Genomic DNA, 15,897 nt, shown 5'->3' with positions numbered 1-15,897 from the left:
CCAAACAAAACAAAAAGCTGCTCCGTCTGTCTGAAAACAGACGAGCGTGACACATAAGCTCTCAATGCCCTGACGGGGCAAAGGAGACTCGCATCATCCTCCTCACTGAGAACCGGAAGGGCGGACAGGGAAATTACCTGGGCCCTGAACGGTGTATTGAGGGATTTCGGGACATACCCGTGCTTTGGTTTGAGAATGACCTTCGAGTCATTAGGCCCAAACTCCATACACGACGCGCTTACTGAAAGCGCCTGTAAGTCCCCTATGCGCTTCACTGAAGCGAGAGCCATGAGAAACACTGTTTTGAACGACAGGTGTTTCATGTCCATCAGCTGGATTGGCTCGAACGGGGCGCCTTTCATGGCCTCCAGGACCGTGGAAAGGTCCCACGTCGGGACTGAAGGGGGCCTGGGAGGGTTCAGCCTCCGAGCTCCCCTAAGGAAACGCACGACTAAGTCGTTTTTCCCCAGCGACTGGCCAGACACCGGTTTTGCAAATGTTGCTATGGCCGCCACATACACTTTGAGCGTGGATGGGGTCCTGCCCTTATCCAGTAGCTCTTGAAGGAAGGAAAGCACTTCCGAAACCCCGCACTCCACAGGTGAAAAGCTCTGGGCTTGACACCATGCAGAGAAAACAGACCATTTCGAGGAGTAGAGCCGCCTGGTAGACGGAGCTCTAGCCTGCGCGATCGTGTTTAACACTCCTTCTGGGAGGCTAGCGGGTACCCGTTGATGGCCCATGCGTGCAGGGACCACAACTCCGGGCGAGGGTGCCAAATCGAGCCCTCCGCCTGAGAGAGGAGGTCTCTCCTCAATGGTACAGGCCATGGGGCAGTGCTGGTCAGCTGCATCAGGGCAGGGAACCACGTCTGGTTTGTCCAGAGCGGAGCTACGAGCAGCACTGGGCATCCGTTCTCCCTGATTCGTTCCAACACCTGAGGCAGGAGCGAGACGGGAGGAAAAGCATATAGGGGGCAGCGGGGCCAAACATGAGCCAGCGCGTCCTTGCTTTTCGAGAAAAACTCCGGGCAATGAGCGTTTTCGTGGGACGCGAACAGGTCCACTTGTGCTCTGCCGAACGTTTTCCACAGCAGCTGGACCGTCTGCGGGTGCAGCGACCATTCCCCTGCCGGGACCTTGTTCCTGGACAGTCTGTCTGGTCCCACATTCAGGTGACCAGGCACGTGCGCCGCTCTCAGTGAGAGCAGGCTGTGCTGAGCCCAGACCAGAAGGCGTTCCGTCAGCCTGAGAAGGCTTCGTGACCTGACGCCGCCCTGGCGATTTATGTATGCCACCACTGACATGTTGTCCGACCGGACTAAGACGTGGTGGCCTGTTATCTGGGGACAAAAAAGCCGTAGCGCTTTGTCGACTGCTATCATCTCCAAGCAGTTTATGTGAAGAAGCTTTTCCCGTTCTGACCACAGGCCAGCTAGCGGTCTGCCCTCGAGCAGCGCTCCCCACCCCGAGGTGGAGGCGTCCGTAGACACCACCTTCATACTCGAAGCGGTCCCCAGACTCACACCTGACTGATACCAGTCGGTCACTTTCCAAGGTTCCAGAGCTGAAACGCACTGAAGGTCGACCCTGAGGCGAAACAGACCCGCTGTCCATGCCCTGGGTGGAACCCGCGCTTTCAGCCACATCTGCAGTGGGCGCATGCGGAGCAAGCCCAACTGGAGTACAGAGGCTGCTGAGGCCATCAGCCCCAGCACTTTCTGAAACCTTTTGAGCGGAACTATCGCGCCGTGGCGGAAGGATTTCACGCCGCGCTGAATACTCAGTACGCGCTCTGGTGACAGGCGTGCTGTCATGGACAGCGAGTCCAACACGGTTCCCAGAAAGGAAATTTTCCGACTGGGAGACAGTGAGCTCTTCGCCCAATTGACTGTGAGGCCCAGCTCCTCGAGGTGCTAGAGTAATGCGGCCCTGTGTTCTATGAGCTCCGATCGTGATCGAGCTAGAATCAGCCAATCGTCCAAGTAGTTCAGGACTCGCATGCCCTGAAGTCTCAGGGGTGCGAGCGCCGCGTCCATGCACTTCGTAAATGTACGAGGTGCTAGGGACAGGCCGAACGGCAGGACTGTGTATTGATATGCCTGGCCCTCGAAGGCGAATCTCAAAAATCGCCTGTGATGGGACGCTATTTGTATCTGGAAATAGGCGTCTTTCAGATCTATTGACATAAACCAGTCCCCGTGGCGCACTTGCGCGAGGATTTTCCTGGTCGTAAGCATTCTGAACTGGCGTTTAACAAGCGCTCTGTTCAGCTGTCGCAGATCTAAAATGGGTCTGAGACCCCCATCCTTTTTCGGTACCAGAAAATATCTGCTGTATAGGCCCCCTTCGCTCTGAGCCTGAGATAAAGGTTCTATAGCCCCTTTGCTCAGTAGTTTCGCTATCTCGGCACGAAGTAGATGAGACACTTCGTTTTTCACCGTAGTTTCGACGCGCGCCGTATAGCGGCGTGGGCGTCGAGCGAATTGTAGCGAATAGCCTCTCTTTATAGTGTTCAGCACCCATTCTGATACCCCGGGAAGCTTTGACCACGCATCTGCATGAATAGCTAGGGGCAGAATGAAATCCGGGCTCTGGTCGCGGCAAAACGGCAACTCGAGAGCCCGGGCATACTGGGAACACAACACCGTGTTTACAGCGTTCGAGGCGGGGGGCGCGCTGATCACAGCGGGCGGCCTGACCGCGCTCAGCTTTTTTATGGCAGATAGTGCAGAAAAAGCGAGCGGGGGAGATCCCGTAGGAATCGGCGTGTCTGTGACAAAATGTGGGCGCGGGGCTGCGGGCACATTTATTACACTGAAAACACCGTCGTTCATGGCCGACTGAATGTGTGTTGGTTTCGTTTTTACAGAAACCAAGGGACACGCAGCATGTAGTGTGAGCGGGCATGGTGACATGGGCGCGTTTACTACATTGTTTGCACAATCGACCTGAGTCGAGTTTATTTGTGCTAGCCCTGCACCGTGGCGGGCTGTGTCTGGGTGTGGGAATGGGCACTGGGTGGGCATTCTTACAACACTCATAACACCATCGGCCGTGGCCGGATTGTTTGTGCGAGCCCTGCATTTTTGCGGGCTGTGTTTGTGTGTAGAAATGAGCCCTGGGTTGTAGGCATTTTCAATACACTCATAACACCATCGGCTGTGGCCGGAATATCAGAAAATACACCATTTATGTGATTTATGTGGGTCGCCGTGGGAACAGCATTAGTGTGCAGGCAAGCGGGCATGGTACTGGCTTGCTTACTGCAAAATACACTGGAACAGTCACATTTTCTGGAACTGAACGAGCGAAAATTTCAGTGGAAGTCTGGCCACGGCGAGACTGAAACACCGTCAATTTCCTAGGAGGCTAGGAAGACTTGTGTTGGTTTCGTTTTACAGAAACCGTGGTAGTGTATGTGGGCACTGGGTTGTGGGCACATTCACTACATTTAATGCACGATCGTGCGAGCCCTGTACCGTGGCTGGCTGTGTTTGTGTGTAGAAATGAACACTGGGCTGTGAGCATTTTATTACACTTATAACACCATCGGCTGTGGCCGGAAAACCAGAAATACAATGATTTTTCTGGGTCGCCATGGAAACGGCCTTTATGTGCAGGCAAGCGGGCCGTGGTACCAGCTTGTTTACTGCAAAATACACTGGAACAGTCGCATTATCTGGAACTGAACGAGCGAAAAGTTTCGGTGGAAGTCTGGCCGCGGCGAGACTAAATTTTTATCTGCTGCGAGAGCCGGGATCGAACACGGGTCTCCCGCGTGAAAGCTTCAGGTTCCGCCACTGGGCCAAAGGGAGAACTACACTAGCGTAAGCAGATAAGAGAGCGTCATCACAGTTTTGTGTGTGTCGGCGTTTGTATGCAGGTGTGCGTGTTATACAACAGGCTCATTGCTGCAATAATGACATTTTCAGCCGCTCAAACTAGGAGCTGAGAAATGTTTGAGAAATGGAGATTAATCCGGCCTCGGCGGGGACTAAAACACACTCTTTTCTCATTTGCCGGTGACGCACGCCCATGGGGGGCGGGGTAGAATGCTGGCCCGTTTCCTTGACGACTCGCGGACAGAAGGCGGAGGTCCACAGAGCGCGGCGGTTGCGCGGGCGCTTCCCAATCGAGGCCAATGCTATCCACGGCCTGAGAGAGCAGACGCATCAGCTCAGTCTCAATGCTGGCTCTCTTACCAGTGGTCTGGCGGGAAACGCTAGCGGAGGGGAGGTCCACGGAGCTCGCCCAATCCTCGCTATCGGATGCCAGAAGAGAACACGCCTCGGTGGGTTCGTCAAACTCGTGGATGGACGCGGCGGCAGGCGGCGGCCGTTGTCCGTCAGTGAGCGACTCGAGCGAAACTGGCGAAGCTGGCGGGCGAACCGGCGAGCTTTGGCGGGCTGGAGAGAGCTCGGGAGCGCGCTGGGCGCGGCGCTTCTTGCGGCGCGGCACCACGGCGGGCTGCGGTGAAGGCTCGGAGAATGATGCCAGGCGAGTCCTCAGAGTCACCATGGGCAAAAGCATGCAATGAGGGCATCCGCCTTTAGCGAGCGCGAGAGCCGCGTGATCCTCACCCAGGCAGGAAACACAGATGACGTGCCGGTCTCCATCGCTGAGCGGGGCGCGGCACGAGCCACAGGAAGGCATCTTTAAAAAGACGCAGCTCTTTTGTGAGAGAAGTGTGAGTCGCGAAGTAAGCTGACAAACACTCTCAACAGAGTAAATACACACAGAGTATGAAAAGGATATATAACGCCGGAAAGCGCAGCAGGTACGGCAGTTGAAGGCGGCGAGGCCAGCGACTCCAGAGCTCGTCCCGCTGAAAGGCTTGCTTCGACGGCGCGGCTTCTCACTCCGGATCCAGCGATGCGTGTGCTTCGCTGAAGAGGTAAAAATCAGTTTGTATCAGCCTAACGAGCATATTTATAGGGTGAGACCACGCCCCTTCTGGCGGGACGTGACGATATGGGCGCGAATGGCCCCCATTGGTCATTACGTCACGCAGAGTCTCTCTCGATAGGCTGCTGCATTTGCTGCAGAGCAGCCAATAGGCGCGCGAGCTGTTTCGCCTATGTCTGCTTGCTGCTGCAAAGCGTTTTACATTATTAAAAAATTAAGGATAATTTTTGGCTTCAATATCTCGCGGAAAAGAGTTTTTCCCCTAGCGTAAGCTATTACGCAGTACGAGAGATACTCTCGTAAGAGAACACAGTGCAGTTTACCAATCAGTGTAAGGCTGCAGTTCACTCATGCTCTTGCTCTTATCTTGTGGAGCCCTAAGAGGAGCCCTATGCCTAGTCAATCATGGTCATACTGCATAATCAACATTAGATGAAACACAATATTTTAAAACTACACACACACAAGCACACATTTTAATGACAACAATTATTTATTAGAGTGTATTCTACAAGATACAGTTGAATATTTTACATATCAATAGTTTTTTTTATTTTAAATTCTGCATCACCAGATTTCATTTTCATTTGTGACAATTTCTCTAAACTTTATCACAGTACTAAGATATACTATTCTTAACCTACAAACATAAAACTTTCCTTAATGTCGAAGTGATTCTAATGCATATCACCACCAGAGTTCATGTCACATAAACAAAAATATATTCCAGCCAATTTGCAACATTTTATTCACTGTTCTAGAAACTTTATTTGACTCAACTTTGTTAATTTGCCGCACCCTCTGATCTAAATAACACTGTGATGAGTTACATCCGGGACATTTACCCGCTGAGCGCGACGAAACGAGCTGACACTTTTTTAGAAGCCATTTTCTTTGATTCGCGATGCAAGGCATACGATGAGGGAAAACGCATGGATTAAGAGTTTTATCGCATTTATATATGCATTTTATAACGTCTTATTGTTTTATAACAATGTGTATGTGCTGTGCACGGCTAAACTGCTCTCTTTAAATGCTTCGCGCGCTTAAACGAGCCGAAACTTTTCTCAAATGCGACGATTCTTCTTTTGACGACGAGGAGGTTTGCTTGTAACGTTAACAGGAAAAACACAGAAAGTAAGTGTTTTTAACCTAATTTACAACATGTATTTCATGGCATTATATTGTTTTGTAACGATATGTATGTGATGTGCGCGCCTAAACCTTTCTCACAGACTAGGCCCACAGACGACTAGGCCTGCATCTTCTTTGAGTCGTGACGCAGTGCTGACACAGATTTTGCTTTTAACAGTAAAAACAAATAGTAAGTGTTTTAACTCATTACAATATGTGTTTTATATTGTTTTATTTATGTGCAAATATTAAAAGTGTATTTATCCTCAAACTATCTTTTACTCTCGTTTACCAGCACACCTAGTATAAGTTAACTGAAAAACAGAAGAACAACACAGACTGCAGACCAACAATGCACGTGAAATTGTTACTTTATTTCCTTTTTTGGAGGACCAATTTTCTTAGAATGGGTAACTAATTTTTTCAGATTAAATATTTATGCAAAATGTACTTATCAGAATAACTTTTGATTGATGTTTGGTGGTTATGCTTTCATGTTTAAATGTATTGATTTAGCTATTTGTGTTTGCTAGGAGCATTTCTATGATGCACTGAGTGGCTAAGGCTAAACCAGGCTTGGTGTTTAAAGACTGTACAGACTAGAACCTGGTGATGTTAAGATTTAACAGATAACATGAGAGAATCATGGGCACAAACATAAAAAATAATCATAGCTTTGTTGCTATTTGGTATAACTAGATTTTCTGTGTTTCTTAACACTAATTTTGAATTTGTCCAATCAAATTACTTTACAAAAGTCATTTTTATTTTTATTTTTTACTTAAAATTAGTTTTCAAACCAATTGTTTTCATGATTTAACAGGTAGATGTTTTCTTGCTGTTTAATTTTAGACTCCACTGATTGGGAAATATCTGCCCATCACCTGTCCAACATCACAGCCACAAAAAGGGAACACGGATTCTTCCGGCGGCTGACTATTAGTGAGATTTCTTAAGGTGGGTGTCTTAATTTATTCTTAAAGGGGTCATAATGTACCCTGAGTGTAAACCTTGGCCGCATTCATTGTGAAGCGTGCAGCTAGCGATTTGCAAAGATATAAATATTAATATAAAGTTTAATAAAACGTTACACTCACTTCAGTTCTTCTGGAGATTCAGCAGGAACACGAATATCTGGTACCGATCCTTTATTCATGGCAGCTTCTTCCTTTATTCGAGCAGCTTCTTAGCAAATCCAGCTTTATACTGATCCTCGTTTATAAAGCAGTCTGGTGTGAAATGATTGAGAAGGGTCTGGCTGCAGACTTGCACTCTCAGACTTGCACGCTCAGACTTGCACGCTCAGACACGAGCGCTTCCGCTGCAAGTGACGTCACTTGCAGTCGACACCTGCTCTCCGCTACCGGCTGTGGCGTCACTTGCAATCCCTTGTTCTCCGTGTTATTTCACAGAGTCGTGGTGTTTGGATCAATCTAGTGCACTGTATGGTTCTGTTCATTTGCCCAAAGTAGAGTGTATGGAGGATCAAGACGTTGCGGAAGCCATTGAGAGATTAGAGAAGGCTGAGTTTCCACAGGACAGAATCGATGCTCTGGAACCCTTTTGCTTCATCTTTACTGTAATGAATGACATGCAAATGTTTCTTGAACATGTAGTCGATGTCATGAAATTAAAGGTAAACTGTCGAACTACACTAGAGCAAAGTGAATAATGTGCTAATGTGTTTTTATATATGTTGTATATTGTCTATTTCTACCTTGTATTTGTCTGTTTTGCACATTAACTGTGTGTAATAACTGTAAATTGACATTTACAATAAAAAGAAAAAAAATGCATCATCTTGATGTTTTACATCTACAAACTGTTCCCACAAAGTTAGGAGCATGAAATTGTCCAAAATGTCTTGAAAATAATTAAATATATAATAATAGTAAAAATAATTTCTTTCTTTCTCAAAACTGAGTTTTGATTTCTAAGTGATCAATTTATGTACAAGTGTTTTCCCACATGATTGGCTGTAGGTCATCAGTAAATTAATGTGGCATTTAAATGCCAGTATTTCCCAAATGAAACACAAGAGCTGTTAGTTTTGAATGATGTGTGTAATGTAGAGAAATGTGTTTAGAGTTTTGCAAATAGTTTGTTTTTCAAATGCAAACTGAGTGCAAAGCATATAATGTCCTTGTATTTTTGCAGGCTTGATCTAAAGATTGGGTACATGAGTGAATGGTTTCACTGAGTGAGCCTCAAATTCCACTTGTAGTGTTTTAGCAATTTGAAAAAAAACTGTCAACAAAATGACAAATGACACCTTAACACGACCAAAATGAGCGTGTCTACGCGTTCAAAAGAAACACGTAAAAAATTGCCGCGGACAAACACTTCGTGTTGACGCGGTCAAATTTCACGCGTTTCGTTTAAAGACTATTACGATCGCGTTCCGTAGAGATCAGGCGTCGATTGCAAGTGACGTCACTTGCAGAGGAAGCGCTCGTGTCTGAGAGTGCAAGTGACGTCACTTGCAGAGGAAGCGCTCGTGTCTGAGCGTGCAAGTCCGAGAGTGCAAGTGACGTCACTTGTCTGCAGCCAGACGCTATTGAAATGATTCGCGCAAACATGAAAGCATTGACGTTGCTCGTGGGGAATATTCCCTTCGAAAACAAACTCAGCCACTACGTCTTCAGCGGTTCGGATTTGGGAACATTAAAATGACTGCTGTGTTCGTTATTACACCCAAGAACAGAACACCACAATCGCTTAGACGCCATGCTGCTCATAGACAGTGCTCCAGCATATCAACAATGACCGCGCCGGTCCGCGCAGACTATGATTGACAGCTCTCACGAGCGAGGGCGGGTCTGTTTTGAAACTCCTGTGCTGACTCCTGTCAATCAACAATCGTGGGAGGGGCGTCCGTTTTATTGACGTCACAAAAACGAACGGCTCAATTTGAGGCAGGGGAAAACATATAAGGAGATTAAAACAAAAACACTGGATGGATTTTTATCATTATATGATGGTTGTGTACAGGCATTGCCAACACACATTTCAGTACAATCAACTTGTAAAAGTGCATGTACCATTATATGACCCCTTTAAAGGGTAACTAAAACCCTGGTCAGAGCCTGACTCAACCCACTGGCAATATTTTTAAAAAATGCTGGAAAAGTGGGCAGAGCCCAGCAGAGATAGAGGGGACGAGCCGAGGGCAGGGCTGAGCGGGGGGCGTGCACCTGAGACCCGCAGTGACGGATTGATTGACAGCTGCTGTCAGACTCTAAAATGGAGAGTGACGCAAGTAGCTTTGCAACAGAGCGGTCATTTGAAGTCGAGGACTTTTCTCCCCCAGCTTCACCTGAAGTGGAGGAGGGTGAATTGTCTGTGGACACAGGGCCATATCAATTCGAGCCGCTGGCTCAAACTGCGGTCTTAACTCCCGCATCGCGATCGGCATCTGATGAGTTTTGTCGAGTTGATGTCAATAGCGCGCGCTCTCTGTAGGCATATTCATATTCTGTCGCTATGTGAAAAAATCCAGCAAAATGCGCCGTCGCGTTTGTCGACCCCAGAGGATTACTGAGCCTAACCATAATTTGTGATTAAAACATACATGCTCACTCACATCAAGACGCGACTGCGGTGGTGGAGTCCATGCAGGAGGAGCAGCGTTTGGCACTGCGTTGCTTCTCAGCGCCAGCTGTGTGGAGAAGCCCATTTCCACCTCTACTGCATTACCATCCTGACCACTGTACTAAATACAGATAAATCTAACGTTACGCTAACTTGAAGCTATCCTAACTGATCCAGTACTATCAGGGGCGTAGCAGCCATTATAAAAGTGGGGGGGACAAAATGGTGTGGTGATGTGACCCAAAGGTCAGTCCTTCCAGAAAAATGCGGAGTTTTTTTGTGATTGTTGCGGGCAAAAATCCTTGATTATGCGGCACGTTTTCTTAAAAAATGCGATGGAATATGCGGGATATTTAATGCAATTTTATGTGATGAAATTGCGGGAACTTGCAAAAACTGCGGTTTGATGAAAAAGAGAAAAACTGTTCTCACTACTACTACCTTAATGTAAAGAGTAATTTCTTATTACTTCCTATGATAAGCAAACATACTACATCACAGAAAGTGCTGGAATATTTCATCCAGTTTTATTTTTTGTTTTATAAACGTACAAAACATTGATGAGTCAAACAAGTTCTGTAGCTTTACAAAAGGAATATGCTACAACTTCTGTAAAAATGAATAAATAAAATATGAAAAAAATGTTTCCTGTTTTACAGCTTTTCAATGATGTTCATGTCGCGTAATTACATCACTTCATAACGTTCCCATGGCAACAGGGGTAAATGGCTGCTCTTGTGTGAAGTAAACGCAACATTTTTCAACTTTCTGCTAAGATATTTGACTTTTTTGCAACAAAAATGCGGGGATTATGAAATCATGCAAGCCCCACATATTTTGCGTGGAAATCGTCAATTTATGCGACAAAAGTGCGGCGTATTTGAAAAAATGCCCCCGCATAAATATGCAGACTTTGGCTCATTATGCATTGAATCATGCGATCGCATAATCGCGTTTTTCTGGAGGGACTGAAAGGTGATGTTCATAATAATAAATTCTAGATGGAATAGCAATTGCCATTTTACAGCACCCTAGTGCCAATTTTGGGAACATGCCATGATAGCTTAACAACCTATTTTTGTGAAATCATACTCGAAATAAAAAAAATACTGCAGGACTTGGGACTTTCAGACCACTGTGGACATCTATACTTTATTTTTATGAAATAATGATATTTTATGATATTTATTATATTTCAGTTAAACTACACTTGAACAATAACTTGTATCTTACTTAACAGTTGGACCAAAAAAAAGTGTTCAATGAGTATACAGATTACATCTAGCCTATAGTAATTTTATACAACAGACATTTTATAAAAAATATATCAATAAAACCTAATCAATGTATTCGGTATTGGACATCAATTTAACATTGACATTAGATGTTGAATTTACATTGAATTTTGGTCACCCGACGTCGCAACCAAAATTTAACCAAATATCAACGTCTTTTGACGTGTGCCTGCTGGGAAAAATCTGTTATGTCTCATTTAACAGACTATAGACGCTTTTATCCAAAGCAACAAGTAGGAGAGCATTTACACACACGGCACAATCCGGCGCGACGTGACGAGGTCCATACGGGTTCTGTTGTCTTACACGACTTACTGCGTTACAGTAGGTTAAATCATAACAAGGAAACTTTACGTGTGATTCATGTCATCGCGTCGCGACATACTGTAACACATTATACTTACAGTGTGTGTTTGAAAAAAATGATGTAATCGTCCTCTGCTTTTTTTCTGGGGTGCTAGACGGCCAAACAGGAAAGCGACTAAACGAACACGAAAATTCGCAAGAGCAACAAGAGATTTGAACTGAAGCTCATGGCAGACGCGCCCAATAGATGCTTCGCGCTGTGATTGGCTGAATGTTAGTTCACTCAAGTCTAAGTAAAAAATCAGAGAACACAGGCGGAAATATTGGCGCTGGGTCAAAAAAAAAAGGGGGACAGAATCACCTGTTTCTAAAAGTGCGGGGGACGTGTCCCCCCCCGTCCCCCCCCCCGGTTGCTACGCCCCTGAATCCTATACTACAAACTAACTATGCTTCTAACAATACTACACTAACAACTATGCTAATTAACTACATAGGCTACACGAAATAATCTAAATAACTATATAAATGCTATGCTAAATAGATGCTAAAACACTCTATCCTGATCGTTTTAAATACGCGCAATTCCAACTCCTGACTCACAGTGGTTTTGATTAAACAAAATATTTTTTATACTGCCAAGGGCGTGGTAGCTCCTACCAAGGGTGTGGTGAGCTAGAACCTGCTTACGTCACCAACAACCGCTTGCATCACGAAACACCGCAAACATCCAATAGGAAAATTCAACTGCAGTAGCCACCGTTCAACCTGAAGAGGGCAGCTCAGACGTTTTTACACCATATATTGTAGAATTAAAACACTTTATATCCAAATGTCAAAAAAGTTACTCGAATCAATGAACAGCATTTATGAAGCTGCATTCTTACAGATCATTAACTAAAAAAAAGTTGGTTTAGGGTTTAGTTACCCTTTAAAGGGTTAGTTCACCCAAAATGGAAATTCCGTCATTAAAGGGTTAGTTCACCCAAAAATGAAAATTAAGTCATTAATTACTCACCCCCATGCTGTACCAACCCCGTAAGACCTTCGTTCATCTTCGGAACACAAATGAAGATATTTTTGATTAAATCTGAGAGCTGGATCACTGCTACATAGGCTGCCTAAGGGACTGACACTTGACGGCCCAGAAAGTCATTAAAGAAAATGTTTAAATGTTTCATGTGCCTACAGTGGCTCCTCTATAAGTTTATCAAGCGACGAGAATACTTTTTGTGCGGAAAAAAAACTAAAATAACGACTTTATTCGACTATTCCATTGCTTCGTTGTGGGCCTGAGACGAGAGTTCAAGAGATTTCCATGACGCATGCGCGAGAAGTGACACTCTTCTTCTACTACTATGTACAGCACGCGTCTTCCTCTCCTTGCAAGACGCGCGCTGTGTAGTAGAAGAAGAGTGTCACTTCTCGCGCATGCGTCCTGGAAATCTCTTGAACTCTCGTCTCAGGCCCACAAGGAAGCAATGGAATAGTCGAATAAAGTCGTTATTTTAGTTTTTTTTCCGCAAAAAAAGTATTCTCGTCGCTTGATAAACTTATAGTGGAGCCACTGTAGGCACATGAAACATTTAAACATTTTCTTTAATGACTTTCTGGGCCGTCAAGTGTCAGTCCCTTAGGCAGCCTATGTAGCAGTGATCCAGCTCTCAGATTTAATCAAAAATATCTTCATTTGTGTTCCGAAGATGAACGAAGTTCTTACGGGGTTGGTACAGCATGGGGGTGAGTAATTAATGACTTAATTTTCATTTTTGGGTGAACTAACCCTTTAATTACTCACCCTCATGTCGTTCCAAACATGTAAGACTTTCTTTCATTTTCACAACACAAATGAAGATATTTTTAATGAAATCTGAGAGCTTCCTGCCCCTCCATTGACAGTCTATGCAACTACCACTTTCAAGCCCCAGAAAGGTATAAAGGTACATCATTATGCTGTGTTCACACCAGACGCGAATAGCTCGTCAAATTCGCGCCTGCCGCGTCTAGTTATACGCTTGATGATTGATGTTAGATGTTTGAACTTTTTCCAACATAAACTTGCTGTATTTATAAAACACAAATTGTATTAATTGTTATCGGTCTGGTTTTGTGTTGTGTTGTCTAGAGAACCAGCACTCCAGGATTTTTCGAGAAAGTTGGATCTGCGCAGCCATTCCTGCTCTATGAAACTCTACTGTTAGCAACTGGACACAACTGATCCACTCGTATCCTGCAACTGTTCTTCATCTGCTGAATGTTGTTGACTCGAGCACTGCTGTACTGTTGCAGAGTCGAAGGTACTGAATCAACTTCACTGACACAGGACTTACATTCACTGACATGTTTAGGATTTGAAGTATTACAGACCATTTGATAAGCAGCTTTCATATAATTCTGATGACAGAAATGCCTATAGTGTGCATTCATTGTTTATTTTTAAGGTTAACCTATGATGTAAAGGGGCTTGTTCGTTAATAAAATAAATAGTTTGTTAAAACCACTGTTTGCATTTTGCCTTTATTTTTTACTTTACAATGAACAGAATTCTGCTATAATCCCAGACTAAGGTTACAATTTAACTTTCTGGATTGTTTTGAAATAAAGTTTTGAAAGAGTAATATAGAGTGATGTGTTTATTTCAAAGTGAATTTATTCTTTTCAGATTAAATGATTTGTCCGTTTATTTTACAGTTCTTTAAAGTAGGTAATGCAGAACCCTAATAAGAAAAACTGGTAACTCCTTTAGTGTTGTTTTTCTTTGTAAAAAGGTGTTCTATCAACACCAGGATGGTGTAATACTCGACTCCTAAGGCTGAGAAGAATTCCATGATGAATGATTTTCATCTTCTTTTAAAGTGTTAAGTCGACACCAGAACAGTGTAGAATTGTAACTCTGCCAGTGTTTGCCACAAAGCTGCACCCAGCTCTGCAACAGTGTTGTTGTTCTCTGCATTGGTGGTCATATTTTACTCTTAGTGTTCATATTGTAACACTGTGTCAGTGTTGCGAGAGGAAACACTTTTGAAAGTGTTGAGATTTCCAGATTTAAAATTTACTGTCCAAATCCTGAAGGAAAATGACCAGTCCTCATAAAGGTCAGAGATATTTTGACTCTACATCCTCCAACCAGCTTCTGCACTGTACAATTTCCAAATTTGCAAACTTCATATAAGTGATGTTGGTCATCTAAACATGAAATCTGTATGACACACTTTATATAACACGTATAAAAAAAATGACACAAAATGTGTATAAATCCTATAGGACTTTAATTTGACTAGCATATGATTCAATATAAGAACTTTAAATGATTTGTATATGAATTTAAGTTATTTTCTACTAATACCGTATACGATTGCATATGTTTGTCATGTAAAACTCGTATGATTCAATATAAGAACTTTAAATGATTTGTATATGAATATCGGGTGTTTTCTACTAATACCATGCATACACCATTGCATACTTTTGTCATGTACAACTCATATAAGACTTTTTACAGTATTCATATATGACGCAAAAATCCCCTATAAGTTGTATGTGTGCTATTTAGTATGAAAGGGGCCATAATCGGTCTGATTTTGTAGGACATGTATTGGTCTTACATGAAACACATAAGGTAATTCTGTCCAATTTAAGTAAGGAAGATATATGGTTCCTGTATATGAACCATGCAGGTTTTTTTCATATGGGTGATTTAGTCATTATTGCTTTATCTGTGTCACGTCATGATTAGTCTCCCTATTTTATCCCCTTGTGTTTCGCTGTCTTTTGTCGGTTCATTGCCAAATGTTACTTGTGAGTTTCCTGTCAAGTCTAGTCATTATTAGTAGCCTAGTCATTGTTAGTATTGTAAGACGTATTGTTTGTTTCTAGTTCAGTCTTTTTCTAGTACTGCCTTGTCAGTCTTATATCCCTTGTTTCGTCTGTTTTGCCCCCTCGTGGGTTTTTGTTTTCTGTTTTTATCCTTAATAAATCCTTTGTGAGTCATCTGCTATCTGCGCCTGGGTTCTCCTTCCATCCACATAACAGAATGAACCGACCAATACAGAACCCAGCAGACAGTATGTCCTCGCCCGTCAAGTGCCAGACGGACCCTAAAGGTTGGTGGTACCAGGCCATCGCTGACGCTAAAAGGGGCAAACTCCCGATTCCCGCTCAGGGACAGCTATCGGTAAGGGAGTATGCCCGGGTCACGAACGAGAAGAAGTTCTTCCTGCCGGAGTTCCTCCTAAACTGCTACCTCGTCGCTGGTCTCAACTCCCCTCCACCCCTGGCCGAACGGGAGGAGCTGGTGACCCGTCCGTTCACGGAAATGGTGGATCGTTTATCTCGGAGAGAGTCACAGACACCCACGAGCTCACCAGCTGCCCGTGATCCCGGAGGGTCGTGTTTTGGCTGTGGTCACCCTTGGGGACCAGGCCCATGCCGCTTCAGTCCCTGAGGCATCATTTCTGCCCACCAGTCTCTGCAGCAAACGGGGAAGACACGCCTCTTCGGAGTCCGCTTCGGAGTCCTCCGCTACAGTATCAGCGCAGTCTGAGGCTGCCCTTCCTGGGCTAGTTACCGTCCCTGTGGAGCTTCCCCAACCAGCCATGAGTCCAGCTATTGCGTCTGCTCCCAGACCGAAAAAAAAGAAGAGTAGGAGGGGAGCCTCTGGTCTGTTT

The sequence above is a fragment of the Rhinichthys klamathensis genome, unplaced genomic scaffold (genome assembly GCF_029890125.1).
Source record: "Rhinichthys klamathensis goyatoka isolate OS25496 unplaced genomic scaffold, OSU_Roscu_1.1 h1tg000035l_1, whole genome shotgun sequence".
Taxonomy (NCBI): domain Eukaryota; kingdom Metazoa; phylum Chordata; class Actinopteri; order Cypriniformes; family Leuciscidae; genus Rhinichthys; species Rhinichthys klamathensis.
This window is presented reverse-complemented; position numbering follows the sequence as displayed.